A 15315-nucleotide genomic window follows, 5' to 3' on the forward strand; every position below is an offset into this window, starting at 1 on the left:
TTGACATGGTGCCGCATGACAGGCTGATCGACAAACTACTTTTATATGGCGTTGACCCTTTTTGGTTCACGGACTATTTAAACGGTCACACACAGCACGTGCAGACGGTGAATCATGAAGGACACGAGATCAAATCAGCCGTGAAACAGAATGCAGTCGGTGTGTACCAGGGAGGTTCGTTAAGTTGTATACTGTGGTGTGTGTTTTCCAACGACCTCTGTCTGCATGTGCCGCCGCCTGTAAAGGTAGTGCAGTTCGCAGACGACACCCAGATCTGGATCACGGGCAAGAAACAAGACTTGCCTCAGCTGGTGACACAACTCGAGACCGCTCTCCAGAGTATGTTCGACTGGTTTTGTAGCAACAACATGAAAGTGAACGAGGCAAAAACTGAGCTCATGTTATTCGGAACAAGGCAAATGCTGAGAGATATCGCGGAGGTGACCGTTAAATTTAATGGTGCCACCATTAGATCTATGAACCAGGCCCGCAACCTAGGAGTGATATTTGACCAACACCTCGACTTTCGTCTGCATGTAGACCAGCTTGTACCGAAGTGCACCGGCATGTTACTCGCTTTGAACCATGCAAAACACGTGATTCCAATGGCCACTGTAAAATATCTCATTACCGCGCTAGTTTTTCCCGTGATGCGATACTGCATGTCTGTATACGGCATTTGTAACAAAACGCAGGTCCACCGAATTCAAAAGTTGATTAACTTCGCTGCGCGTGTTGTGTCTGGACGTCGGAAGACCGACCATATTTCTGACGTGGTTCGATCGCTGGGTTGGTTCAAAGCAGACGAGCTCATTTCCTATCATCGAGTTCTTGTCATTCACCGACTCATGTCATGCCTCGTTCCGCCGCCATTAGCGCAGACTATCGGTGCTCCTGCTCGCCGCCAGCACGATCACGACACACGGTCTGCTGACCTCCTGACTGTGCCACGTATTCGTACCGAGACTGGTCGCAAGCGCTTGTGTTTCAGCGGTGTGAAATTGTATAATGAGGTACCGAAGCCTGCAGGAACCTCATTCAAGACTGCTGCAAAGCGCCACCTGCGTGCCGTCGAAACGTGACGAGAGCTGGAGCCGGGAGGTTTGTTGGCGAGTGCTGTGATTACCTGTGCGCCCTATATGGATAATGGGTATACTGTCACCTGCCTTACGTTTTTGTTTGTGTATCTGTGCTTTGGATGGATGCTACTGTATGTTTACCTTTTATCACTGTTTTATTTTTACTACGTACGATGGCGAAAAGCCACCAGTTTGCGTGGATCTATCGCGAATACACATTGAATTGAATTGAATTGAATTTTAAACGTCTCGCCTATCGGCTCGACGTTTAAAAGATTTGTCGTACCTATTCGCGGTTAATATGTGTTATCTGTCGGTATATCTGTCATTTAGCACTGCTTTTAGCGAACTTCAGTGCTTTATACAAGTCTCGTTAACCGAAACATCTCAGGTCCAAGTGACAACTGAGCAGTGAATCAGTGCCGTTTTTATGACGGACATTTACATATTTGAGAAATTGCATAAAACCATGTTTTGGCTATAAAATCAACCCGATGATGATGCCACGAACCAAACTTCGTCAGTATTTTTCTTTCACAGTATCTGCTTAACCTGTATGGTATGGGTAATAAAGGCTAGGAAACAATTGTGCCGTAAATAAGGGCATGGGGCGTTTTACCTACCTAGCCTGAGCGTTTCACACGGTGCACCCCTATGTGTCTCTGTTGTAAGATGGGTACCTACGGCTATTGTTATTTGTTACCGTTTCAACTGCATCATCGATTTAGGCATTTGTTATAGCGTGCCTTAGTTTTTTTAGCCGATAGTTTTGGTGCCTTTGTAACATGTTAAGAAGCTGTCAGTGGTGTTGGACATTGGATAGCCGGTAGGACGCCTATTGATTGACCTGAACTGACCCAACCTGGCCTAAATGCATGAAGACCTCATTATCAAAACTAATATAAAATACGTGATCAGCACCTCTAAAAACACCATTACATCCACACTTAACGAAGTTCTAATAGGTTCCGATTTTTCCGACTTTTGGGTCATTGACCGGAACATAAGCATTGGTAGCGTTGATACATTAAAGCATTGAGGCAATGATGATGACTACACGTTGACGCTTTGATTTAAACATAAATTAATAGAGACTGATTCTATTCATGTCAATACCTTAATTGGTTTGACCTTGGTACGGCTACCGTCAACCCCTACATCGTAGTCACGTGAGAGATCATGTCACACTGTGCACAAACTATAGGTACACGCTTTAACCCTCGCCCGCACATGCCATTTTCCCATCCTAGCCCTCGCCCGTATAGGGGGAGGGGGGTCGAACGGACCCCCCCCATGGTTTTTCGCGAATAACTCGCGTAAAAAGCGGCCGATCGCGACGAAACTTTCAGTACCCTCGCGTTAATCAATTTTACACCTACCCTGAAAATTTCATGACCCTGACCCCAATGACCTTTGACCTGTGACCTACTTTTTGAGACCATGTTTGGCCGGAATCGCGATTCGGCGTATGTCTGCTCGCATTAGCCGCGCGTTTGCAGTCTTTTCTTGGTTTCAAGCGTTCAAACATGTGATATGATGTTGCCCCCATGCATTAGGTGGGTGTCAAGGTCACCTGAAGGTCAGGTCAGGTCATTGACCTTTGGTGACCTCGGTTCACTTTTTCGAGTTTTACATGTTTCTAGGCCAGTTTTTGGAGCTGAATTCGAATTTAGCAACCATATGAACGTTTACGAAGTAGTTTTGGTACCTTCGTAACATGTTACGAAGCTGTCAGAGGCGGTTGACACCTACTAGGAATACCCGGCAAGACCCCTACTGGTTGACCTGACCTGACCTGACCCGACCTGGACTAAATGCATAAAGACATCATCTGTGATCAAAACTAACATGATATTCGTGATCAGCGCCCTGAAAAACCCCATAGCAGCCACACTTTACGACGTTCTAACAGGTCTCGATTTTCCCGACTTTTGGGTCATTGACCTGACCTGCAAGGTCAACCAATGACCTAGGATCTTAAAATTAGGTATCATCGGCTTCCTCTCGTCACGGGCAACACGCTCGTTTTTTCCGCGAAGCTCTAGCTCGATCAGGGGCGAATCGGCAAGGGGGGGGGGTCCAACGGACCCCCCCCCCCCTTATACGTTCGCGGCTGGAAAAACACCAATACGGGCGAGGGCTAGAACGCACATGGGGTGGGTGGTTGCCACCCCCCCCCCCCGCGCCGTTTCGTTCCTGTTGGAGATAGAGCTTAGCGGTAAAGACCAAAAAGATTCTTTGGGAAGAGACGAATCCAATGATACCCGATTTTACCTTCTCAGGTCAGTTATTGACCTTCCAGGTCACGTCAAACTAAAAAATGTTGCTGTTTTGGGTCACCGTTGGATATCAAGTGCGCTGCTTATCATATACCTACCGATGACGATGCCGTTTTTTGGTGCCAAGCCAGCTAGAACCTCTTTGTCACACTACCCGACCAGATTTTTGCTGCTGAGGTCATTTCAGGTCAAGGTCAGTTATATGTGTTTGTATGTCTGTGTGTGTCTGTGTGTATAGGTACTGATGTGTGCACCGATTGTTTTTGTGTCCATATTACATGAAATCATGATCTGAAAAGCTTTTACCAAAAATGCAGACAAAAAAACTTCACAAAAAGTAAATTCAGCTTGCCTAAAACGCAATTATCTTAGATGACCTAGGTTGACCTTGACCCTGACCTTGACCCCTGTACATCGTCGAACAACATGTTCCATGATAGGTGGGAGGTAAGACTGGCAAAAAAGGCCGAAATCAACGTGTCAAAAGCTCACAAGGCCCATGGCAAACGCAAGATGTTGAGAATTGGCCATTTGGGTCATGACATGACCTGACAAACAAGGTCATATCTCCGAAACCAAAAATCACAGAAACTGGAAATTTTCAGTGGACATCTAAAAAGGATAGAGGAGCAGCTATACCAAAAATCAGCCTTTTAGCTCTAAAAATGTTGAGTGCAGAGCAGAAAGACTACCTAGGGGGGTGGCAACCCCCCCCCCCCATGTGCGGGCGAGGGATAAACAAGGTCATGTAAAGCGACTTGATTATGTCAACAGTGGACACATGTACGGCCAGCGCTTTGCGGTCCAGCACCGGGAGCCCGGCCGCAGCCGGGAGAGCGGGGTGCAGGAGCGTCACACCGTCTGGGAGGTGGCGCGCACCCCTATTCACAGCGCAGGCCCGGCTCGCCTAACGGTTACCGCTGCCACTACCGTTCACATACTCCCCCTGTCATGAGACAGCAGGGGTGGGAAGCTGATTGATAAGGATACCCTTGAGGTGGGTCCGAGATTTGCTCCGCTGCCCGGTACCAGTGGCGGATCCAGGGGGGGGGGGGCAAAATGGGCATTTGCCCCCCCCCCCAACGGCATAATTTTAACATTACGCCTATGGACGATGCATGGAAAGAATCGATAAATTGTTATGGTTTGCCCCCCAAAACTCTGACCTGGATCCGCCTCTGCCCGGTACGCTCTTACAATGGGCACATCCGATGGTCGGCTCAGTGGCGGGGCCCGTCCCCTGCGCTGCCCCGGCCCACCGGGGGACCTCCTGTGGCGACACTCAGTCATCCATGAATTGAGCAACTGGTGCAGCCCAAGATAAAAACTACTAAGAATCAGTTATAAACCTATTTTAACCAGATCGCACCGAATGTCACAAAATGTGTTCCAGATAACCGTTCTAAAAATGGCTATTATCTTGTCATCTCCACATTTCTTTGTGATAAACTAACTACCTGTGTTTACTTGTTGATAGGGTGGGTGGCAAGGTCACATGAAGCTGCGGAGACGATGGATTTTAAGGTGACTACGACTCAGACTCAGACTCTGACTACGGCCAAAAAAATATCCGGCTTCAAAAATCGACTCCAACTCCGACTTCGGACAATGCCCAGCAAGTCCATATAATGAAATAAAATTTATTGTCGGAGATCTTTTTATCTTGCCTGAAGCGACCTTTTGCGCGTTCCAAGGCCAATGTTGCAAATAAGTGCCTACTTTTTAAATAGCATGCATACATAAAAACAGGTTTTGACGCAGCAGCCTTCTTCAGTTTTTTTTTCAATGAAAACGCTGGTCCAAAACCGTAGTCTTATGTTCTTAGCTTCAACAAAATCAGATTTTGAAAGGTCAACAAGCCAAATATCATGAAGCAACCAGGTGTCGGGCATGACTTTGAGCAATGCAGACTTAACTTCGGAGTCGGAGTCGGTATAAGATTTTAGCGACTCCAACTCCGACTCAGGGCAAAACTTCCGACTCCGACCGATCCGACTCCGACTCCGCAGCCCTGGGACTCAGGTCAAAGTTATTTTCCTTAGATGACCTCGTTTGGCGTTTTAAAACGTCTCAGCGTAGTTTTTATGAGCTGATTCCTAAGCACAGATATAAACATTCCGGAACTAGTTCTGACAATATGTTACAAAAATGACACTTGACAGCGATGGTTTATAGTGACTAATGGATAGCCGATGGGACGCCGGTTGACCTGACCTGACCTCGTTTGATCTACTCAAATGGATGAACACATATTCTTTGATCGTAATAATTCTTAAGTTTGAAATCAGGACTTCAGAAACATAAAACATCACTTTTAGAAGTTCTACAAGGTCTCGATTTTCCCGATATTTGGTCATTTACCTGACCTTCGGCTTCCAGGTCAGACTAATGGCCTATGTACAGGGTGGGGCAGAAAGATTTACCTGTTTGTTTTCAGTCCATGACTGAAAAATGTATGAACGGATTTTATTAAAGTTTTGCATGCGGCCTCCAAACTGACTTGTGCATTGACATTGATATCGTTTTTGCATTTTGTCATAATTTTTGATGAGCTATGGCGAAGATTATATAATTAACCCTCGCCCTGGCAGGTCGCCCGAGCCTTTTTGTGATGCAAACCGAACTATTAGTTGGATCGTGCTTAAATTTTCAATGGCCTCTGGGACATCCTTCGCGCAACTTTTGGTAAAAAAAAATCGGGTCATATCAGGTCACCGAGCTACGACGTCATAATAGGTACAACCTCCGACCGTTTTTGACAAAATCGCACATACCGTAACTGGGCGTGGTCTCATCGACAAGAACGAAACTATCCCGTGTAATTTATGTTAGAATTTGACTATCAACTAACCGGTGTGCAACGAGCAGATAGGTATTGATACTCGGCAATGGTCATTTTTGTTGTTTTGATTTTTTAATATAGGGGAAAGTGGGGTAAGACGGACACCTTAACTTTGGAGCCATTTTTTGGCCGGTTATAAACGTCATAGAAAAGGGAAACTGAGTGAAAACTTTTTTTTTAGACATTTTACTTCCATTTGCCAGAAGATGAGACATAGACCTGATTCAACAAATAAACTGCAGCTATTTTTGCAAAACCTTTCAAAAACCCGTCTTACCCCACCCCATGGGGTGAGACGGTCACATGGGTAGGGCAAGACGGCCAGCTTCTTTCACCGACCAGCACAGCTCGCACCAAATGCCCGAGATTAGCCGCATTGATACAGTCGCTCGTTGGTCTCAAGTGCTTCGGAAATGGCAGTATACGAGATTCGTGCAGAAGGCGTATGCTCGTATAGAGGCCCTAGTTCAGAAACCATGTAGAACCGTTTTTCACATTCATTATTCGAGAATAAACTGTGCCGAAGGAATATTGCTGACATGTCTGTAAGTATCGGAATCGAACATATTCTTATTAGAAATGCTTCTTTTTTCCTACAGCAACAAAAATATTTTCACCATTGCAGACCCATTGGATTCATAGTTGCCCGTCTTACCCCAAACTCAATGTCAGAAGTTCAGCACGATTTTTCTCTGTGGACAATTTGATGCAGACAAAGCAAATCCGCGGTAAATGAGCACTGGTGGCATATGAGTGTACCACAAGTGATTGCGAGTTTTTTAATCTATATTGTTGCACACAAAAGCTTGCACAATGCACAACACATTATGGATGTTTTCAATGAAATGAGTGTTTTAAAGAAAGCAAAATAAAAGATTATCGACTGAACACAAATTCACCAGACTTCAATGGTGGTGTGTAGTGAACAAAGGCAATTCTGGTCCTAATTTTTCTCGCTCGTAGCGCTATTGGTTTGGTCTGCAGAAGGGGTGCCCGTCTTACCTACCCTGACCGTCTTACCCCACTTTTTCCTAGGTATGTTAAGAGCTGTTGTGGCTATTTGTTTAGGCACCAAACAACAGCGGTGATAGCGAGGTTATCGTTTTATTGCGTGCAAAGATATGAAGACTGTTCTATGTAAGTACCGCACGGTCGGGGGTAACACACCGTGACTTGGTGGGGAAGTGAGGCTTTACTTTTCCAAGTATGTTCAGCTTAGTTTAGTTAGTTTAGTTCATTCAATCAATCATCCACAGGCATACACCCAATGATGGATGAAGTCATAATATAACACAAAGCTTGTCCAAAAATAAGGTTTGCATGGTCAGAAAGGAAGTTATATTTGCGCTACTTGAACAGTTTTTCTTTCTCCAGGGTTGAAATGGAATTTTGTGTGACAGAGTAAGCGTAAAAATATGTTACAAGTACCACACCTTACACTTCTCTTGATGCATCTAAAATGACCGTCGTGGTGCGTGCCACGTGAAAAGCCAAGGCTGTTTAACCCTCGCCCTGGCAGGGGGGGGTCGATGCGACCCCCCCTAAGGTTTTTCAAAGATAGCGTAAAAACGGCGGCGCGCAGCGCCGCCAAATTTGGCACAGCCTATGGGGCAACCTTTTTACATATGACCTGAAAATTTCAGGTCCGGGTGACCTTGGGTCAGGTCACCAGGTCAGAAAAACCGGTACAAGGTCATGGTCAAATTTCAATTTTCTTTTTGCACCTGTCCAACTCACAGTTTTGGACTGATTTCCTTCAAACTTTCAGGATGTGCTAAGTTCACCGAGTTGTATAACATATAGTTCGGGTTTTTTGAGGTCACTGACCTGAGGTCAGTTAGAGGTCATTACGTCGTAATGTTAAGCCTATGGGAAAATACTAAATTCGGAAAATACTGGAGATATCCGCTTCGTTCTATCACTTTTGTGCTTTCAAACCACAGTACTCAACAGCAGGTCACTTGGTGCTTCTTTGTTTGGTGTACTTATCCATGGGTCAGGTCAAATGAGGTCAACAGAGGTCAAATGACGTTTTTGCCAATAACGTGGCACATAATGACGCTAGAGCTTTAAAAATGGTATCATTGTGTTCCTGGTGATCAGCCGAATCGAATGATATGCGATATGATGAAATTTGGTTAACTTGAACTTAAGATATTAATTTAAGTTTACTTAAAATTTAAGAAAAACTTTAAGTACACTTAAGCAAGATAAAAAGTATATCATTCGACGCGCCTTGACGTGCTGAATTCACTGGTGCTTTTCTTTTTGCTCTATCTTAATTAGATCAAAAGTTATAAGCGAAAAACTTTTGACCTGTTTTTAGCGAAATTTTTACATTTATACCCCCCAAAACCCCCCTAAATATTGACCTAGAGCAACCAAATTTGCACAGGGGCGAGAACTCCTGGGGGCCCACCTACCTACCAAATTTGGTGTTTCTAGGTGCCATAGGAGCCAATCGCGAGGGGGGGGGGGGTCGCATCGACCCCCCCCCCTGCCAGGCTGTGTTATGAAAAATGCCCTGCCAGGGCGAGGGTTAAGTTCTTCCAAGGACAGCATAACAATATTTTAACCCTTGCCAGGCGAGGGCCTTTTCCATAACACGGACGGCGGGGGGGGGGGGGGGTTGGTACGACCCCCCTCGCGATTAGCTTCTATGGCACTTAGAAACGCCAAATTTACAGGGTAGGTGGGTCCATAGGAGATCTCGCCCCTGTAAAAGTTTGGTGACTTAAAGTCAATATTTAGGGGGTTTTGGGGGGTATGAACGCAACAATTTTGCTTAAACATGTCAAACGTTTTTCGCTTATAACTTTTTACCTAGTAAAGATAGAGCAAAAATAAAAGCACCAGTGAACTCAGAACGTCCGTGCGCATCGAATGATATACTTTGTTACCATTTTAAGTGAACTCTGGAATTCAGTTGCCGCTAAGCTAGTCCAATTTTCCCCTGACCTTGTACCGGCTTTTGTGACCTGGTGACCTGACCTGAAAAGACTGGGACTTCAAATTTTCAGGATAGGTGCGAAAAGGTTGCCCCAGAAGGTATGCCAAATTTGGCGTAGCGCCGCCGTTTTTACGTTATTTGCGAAAAACCTTAGGGGGTTGCATCAAACCTCCTCGCCGGGCGAGGGTTAAAGTATATAGCCACTATTCTAGTCCCTTTTTATCCCTCAAACGAATGAGCTCGCCAAAACTGACCCAGGCGTTCGTCTGATTGTCAAAATAATGGTTACAGTCGATTCGTCGGATGACATATCAGTAACTACGAGGTACCTAACTAGCCTCAGCCCTGACTACCCTCGGACCTGCCTGTAGCTAGGGGAAATGGGGTCAGATGGTGGACCCTCTCGGGCTTTCCCAATAAGACGCGCAAAAAGGAGCCTATTGCAACGAAACTTCCTGTGACCTCGAGTTAATCAATTTTACACCTACTCTAAAAATTTATTGGCCCTGATTCGAATATAGCTGACCTTGGTTCACTTTTTTTAGTTTTATTTGCTTCCACTTACAAGTGAAGTTTTTGGAACTGATTTCGAGTTAAGCGCCCGTTTGAACTTAAGAAGTAATTTTGATAAATGGTGGTAATGTAGTAAACATGTTACGAAGCTCTCGTTGGTGGTTGTCACCGACTCTAGATGGCCGGCAGGAAGCGTGCTGGTCGACCTGACCTGACCCGACCCGATCTACCCCAAATGCATGGAGTCATCAGCTTTGTCCAAAACTAACATCGAACTCGTACCCGGAACCCCGATAACAGCTACGGCTCACAAAGTTCTAGCAGGCCAGCTTTTTTCTACTTTTGGGCGTTGACCTAAGATGACTCGGCCAAGACCTTGAAATTGGGCATCATCGGCTTTCTCTCATCACGGGCAGCACCCTCGCTTTTCCGCGAAGCTCTACCTCGATCAGGGGCCGAAAGCGTACCTTTAGCGTTACGTTGGTAAACATTTTACCTTAGCGACCCGCAGTAGCGGCGGAACACCTTCAATTAAGGGGGGGGGGGGGGGCACTGCCGACTTTTGGTCCCATTCTTTCCATGCAACGCCCATAGGGCTAATGCTAAAATGCCAAAATCAAAGGGGGGCACGGTGCCCCGGTGCCCTCCCCGTTCCGCCGCCTATGGCGACCCGTAAAACACGAATAAGAGCTAAAGCGACACAGAAAGCTTACTCGATAGCTTTTTTTAAAGCTCTTTCGCCAACTTCGCCTCAGATATGACTTCGGGTCTATGGCCAAACAGTTAAACAGAGGCCAAACAGTTAAACGGACGGAATTTGCCGAAACATTTGTTCTGTAACAACCTATAATTCAGTGAATGTGTAGGTATGATATTCATGTTAGGTTTCACCATCGTGTTTGTTTCGTCGAAACACGTCGCATGGCTTACAATTTGAACTTAAGAACTTAACTAGAAAACTTGACATCAGGTAAAGGTCAATCACAGAAGAAGTGCTACAGAAGTATCTTTTAGCGTTTTTAGCATATTCGTTCAAAGCAGAGGGCATTCGTGCATTTTCCCATATCTTATCATGATTGGTGAGGTCACATATTTGACCTGACTTCACTTTTCAGATGTAAAATCCCAGATTCATGAACTGTTGGCACTTATAATCCCATTCATTGCACCAAATTTCAGACTTATAGGAGATAATCTATGAGAATGACAAGATTGCAGCTTTTAGAGGCTGAACTGAACTGAACATGACATTGTGACCTGACCTCAGGTGGCCTGTGCTTGATTTTTATGCACGATGCAAAAGTGATGTACAATAAGATATACCGCTGCTTTCGTGGCACTGTGCGCCGAGGTTTTTCTCAACACATGAAAAAAACCGGGAGTCGGAGTGTGGCTAAAACACCTCTACCCATCAAGACGAAGACCGGAAACCCGACCCCCCCCCCCCCCCCACACACACACACTAAAAAATCCGTGGCTACGCCACTGCCTCCTCCCCCTCCTGCAATTTAAGTTAGCTGCTGCGAACACTAATTCGTGCAAGGGGTCATTTTCACTTCTCCTGGACGCCGCAGTACGCCATACCGCCGCGCGGGGGAGGGGGGCCGAGGGACGCTACCTCCCGCCGCGCCGGATGACCCTCGGGCCTGGGCGCCGCCGCGGCGGGCGATGGACGGCACTACCTCAATTCAATCTCGAGAAAATCAATCCCAAGCACACTGCCAAGTAGTGTACCAAGGCGGTCCAAATTTGTATCCGCCCCTCCTATTGGTCAACGTCACGGCCGCCACATAGATGCATTACGTCATTCCCGTCTGCCAACGACCAATCACAGTATGGTACTTGCGTCTTCATGGTCCCTTCAAATCCTGGGGCCGAACGTAACCTGGGCCCCTGTGTAACCTTGGTCCCGGTGTAACCTGGGTACAATGGTACTCTGGTACTTATGAATGTCACCCGTTTTTTTTAGCTATGGTAGCGCCGCTACGATTTTTTGCTTTTCCTTTACGTTTGGGATATGGCAGCAAATATGATTGTCGACAGAAATTGCTAATAACTTACAAATATTACTCTTATCTATGCAAGCTCGAGAAACATTTGTCCACGTTAATGACGTCATACAATTTTAATTTGAAACCAAATCATGTTATATTTTTTTCTTAACTTTTATCATTTTATAATTTTCTGGCTAAAAAGATCAAGTTCTCATATCGTTTTAAATCTGTTCCTATTCATTTATCAGCTTGAATTAAATAAAAACTTCATTTTTCATCTTGTTTACGAATAGTTATTTGCGACGTCATGCGCGACCACGAATTAGCAATTGTGAACCATCGGAAAAGAAAAATGTGAGGGTTATTGATGGTCTTTCTAGACAACTTTGATAGACAATTATTTAAGGTTTATTTCAATTGTTAACTGGTATCTATCTCATACTTGTTAGTGTCCCTTACTAGCACTCACAAAGCCAACCCAATGTGAGTATTTCAGTAACAGTCCACAGATGTAGTGATTGCATATAGGTATAGTTAAATACAGGCTGAGGCAATTGCAATGCTGACTTGCCAAAGTTGAATATAATAGGTAGCTGATGCCAGCCAAAACATAAAAGGTGCTCACTACTTCACAAGCAGTTTCATGACTTTAAAAATAAGTTGGTGCGGTGTCGGGATTCCGTCGGGATCGGACGTGCCCATCGAGCTCCTCCTTACTGCCTGGCTAGTCAGCTGATTGGTGCCGGGCCATAACTCGATTGGTCGACGCCAAGCAGAGTTTCTCACTTTTCCTGGTTTTCTTTCCTGGTCTTTGCTATTTCCTAATCCACGGATCACATCTTCGTAAACAAAAACAACAAGAGTAAAGAAAAGCAAGAAATGCCGTTAGAACGATCGCCGGTACTTTCCCGCCGAAACCAAGGAGGGACGCCAGCTGACCGCAATCAGCCTCAAGACGCTAGCGTCGGGATCGGTTTCAAAAATGCGACCGGAGTCTCCGAGAAAAGCAAGGAAAAAAGTCGCGACGGGGAAAGCGGTGGAACCAGGGCTTTAGCTATCGGTGGCTGTGGTGATGGTGGCGGTAGCGAAGGAGGGAGCGACGAGCACCATAAACAGGGAAGCGTGGCGGCGGTCGGCGAGAAAGACATCGATTCAGGTATGGAACAAACCTCGACGAAGCAAACCAAGGTGGTAAACTCAATCAAAGCGTCTACAAAGCTTTTGAGCAGGAATCTGGCGGTACCCTATCACGCTCCTCAAGCGACACGAGCAGCACAGAGGCAATCTGTACTGGTGGCCCTGACAAGGTATGTGGAAACCCTGTGAAAAATGGCGAACCTGGGGTCTGCTGTGATAGGTGTCACGAATGGTTTCATCCCAGCTGCCAAGGGATTCCAAAAGCTGCTTCTAGAGCTCTTGAGAGATTTCAGGCCCTCGCTTGGCTTTGCATGACATGCAAGACAGATTTAAAGGGTGGAAAGGAAAAATCTCTCCTTTTGCAACTGCGGTCCACCGAGAACAGGCTGCGGCAGCTCGAAGATGCAGCTAAGAGAAACTCGGAGCTTTTCCTGACCTCAGTCAAGTCTCACGAGAAATCGATTAAGGACCATGCATCCCTGCTTGAAAAATCACTCAAATCCATTGAGTTGCAGACAGTCAAGCAGTCTCAGTTGCTTGAACTTACAACCCAGCAACACAAGGTCTCTTATGCTGAAGCAGTAAAAAGTACTTGCTCTGAGGTGGCTCAGGTGGTGAAAACTCAATTTGCCCAGCTTCCAAAATCCGGCCAACACGAAGAGCGCAAGGCTACAATGGATCTTTCCAAGGTCCTTGACAACCATCTCGACAAAGAGAGAAGGAAAGCGAACCTTGTTGTTCACAACCTTCCCGAGCAGGTAGAAGGCACCTTCTACGAGAGGTCTGTAAAAGACCTGTCCCTGTTCACTGAGATAGTCAAGAATGAGATGAAGATAAACGTAAGGGCATCAAAGTCGTTCAGAGTTGGTAAGGCAGTGCCCGGGAAACCACGACTACTGATAGTAACTCTGGATAACCAGCTTGTAGACATGATGTACTTAGGTGTGCTCCGCAGCTGCGCCACTCTGTGCAGTACCCCAACATCTACATCACGCCTGATCTGACTCAGCAGGAGAGAGAGGTGAACAGGAAGCTCAGAGATGAGCTCACATCAAGACGTAGAGCAGGTGAAACAAACCTGAAGATCAAGGGAGGCAAAATCATCTGCCTAACCCAGCCACCAAATGAAAACAGCAAAGCACCAGGCAAGAGCAGTGTGTCTGGTGGCACCTCAGTGTCCTCTCAGTCCAGGGAGTCAGAGTCTAGAAGCCATGTCCCCGACAGTGTCCCTGCTCAGCCAGCCCCTGCCGCTCCTCAAATTATTGGGGCTACACCCGCAGCCCTGATAACAACGAGGGTCAGGGTCGCGCAGGTCTGCCTGGTGCAGTACGGGAATCTGGTGGCACCTCTGGCACTGAAGGCCACTCAGCCCAACCAGAAAATGCTGCCCCTGGCTTTTGACTAAGTCACCCAAGGCAGCGCATCAAGGGTCTGACAGTTCCTGTATACAAATGCCGACCAGTTCACCACCAAACGGGACGACCTCTGCATGCTAATCTGCAATGATGAACCAGACATTATTCTCATCTCTGAAGTGATTCCCAAGGCCCAAAAAAATCCAATAGCCCCTGCACTGCTCCACATCCCTGGATATACTATGCACCCTAGCTTTGCACCATCTACACCCAACTTGGGTACTAGCGGCATGAGAGGTGTATGCATTTTCACATCTGAAAAACTAAGTGTGTCTGAAGTCTTTCTAGAACACTCATCAGTGGAGCACGCCTGGGTGAGTTTATCACTCACTGGAAGCGATCGCCTTCTGTTGGGATGCATCTATAGAAGTCCTTCTGGTTCTCCAGAAGAAAGTATGCAGCACCTTGAGGGTCTGTTTCGGCAGGCATGCCTGTTGCCATTCTCCCACCTCCTCATAGTCGGCGACTTTAACTTCCCTTACATTGACTGGGAATCAGAAACCGCACCAGCTCAGCACATCTCACACTCCTTCCTGGACCTGATCCATGACTGCCTCCTCTTTCAGCATATAAAGCACCCAATTCGATACCGATTGGGCGAGACCCCATCTGTCCTTGACCTGGTCCTCACGAATGAGGAGGGTATGGTCACTAGCCTCCAGTACCAGCCTGCGTTAGGAAATAGCGACCACCTGGTCATCCGGTTCACCCTCTCTTGTTACACAGATACCGCTACTTCACTCCCTCAGTGTCGCACGATCACTGACTTTGCGCAACTATCCGCTGAGCTGGGTGCCCGAGACTGGTCAGAGCTTGATAACATGAATTTGGATGATGCATACGCAACATTCAAGGCACGGCTATCCGAGGCTGTGTCACAAGCCTCCACAAGAAGAAAGATCCGCCCCAAGAAAAACATCTACATGGACAGAAAAGCAATGCAGCTGCGAAAGAAAAAGAAGTTACTCTGGGGTGAATATCGACGAACGCTAGACCCAATTGACCACGCCAGGTTCGTACGCTGTAGGAATGAGTTAAGGAAACTCACAAGAAATTTGCGAAAGCAATACGAATCCAGCCTGGCGGGTAAACTAAAGGAAAATCCC

This window comes from Amphibalanus amphitrite, unplaced genomic scaffold (genome assembly GCF_019059575.1).
Source record: "Amphibalanus amphitrite isolate SeventyFive unplaced genomic scaffold, NRLGWU_Aamphi_draft 000667F_arrow, whole genome shotgun sequence".
NCBI classification, from domain to species: domain Eukaryota; kingdom Metazoa; phylum Arthropoda; class Thecostraca; order Balanomorpha; family Balanidae; genus Amphibalanus; species Amphibalanus amphitrite.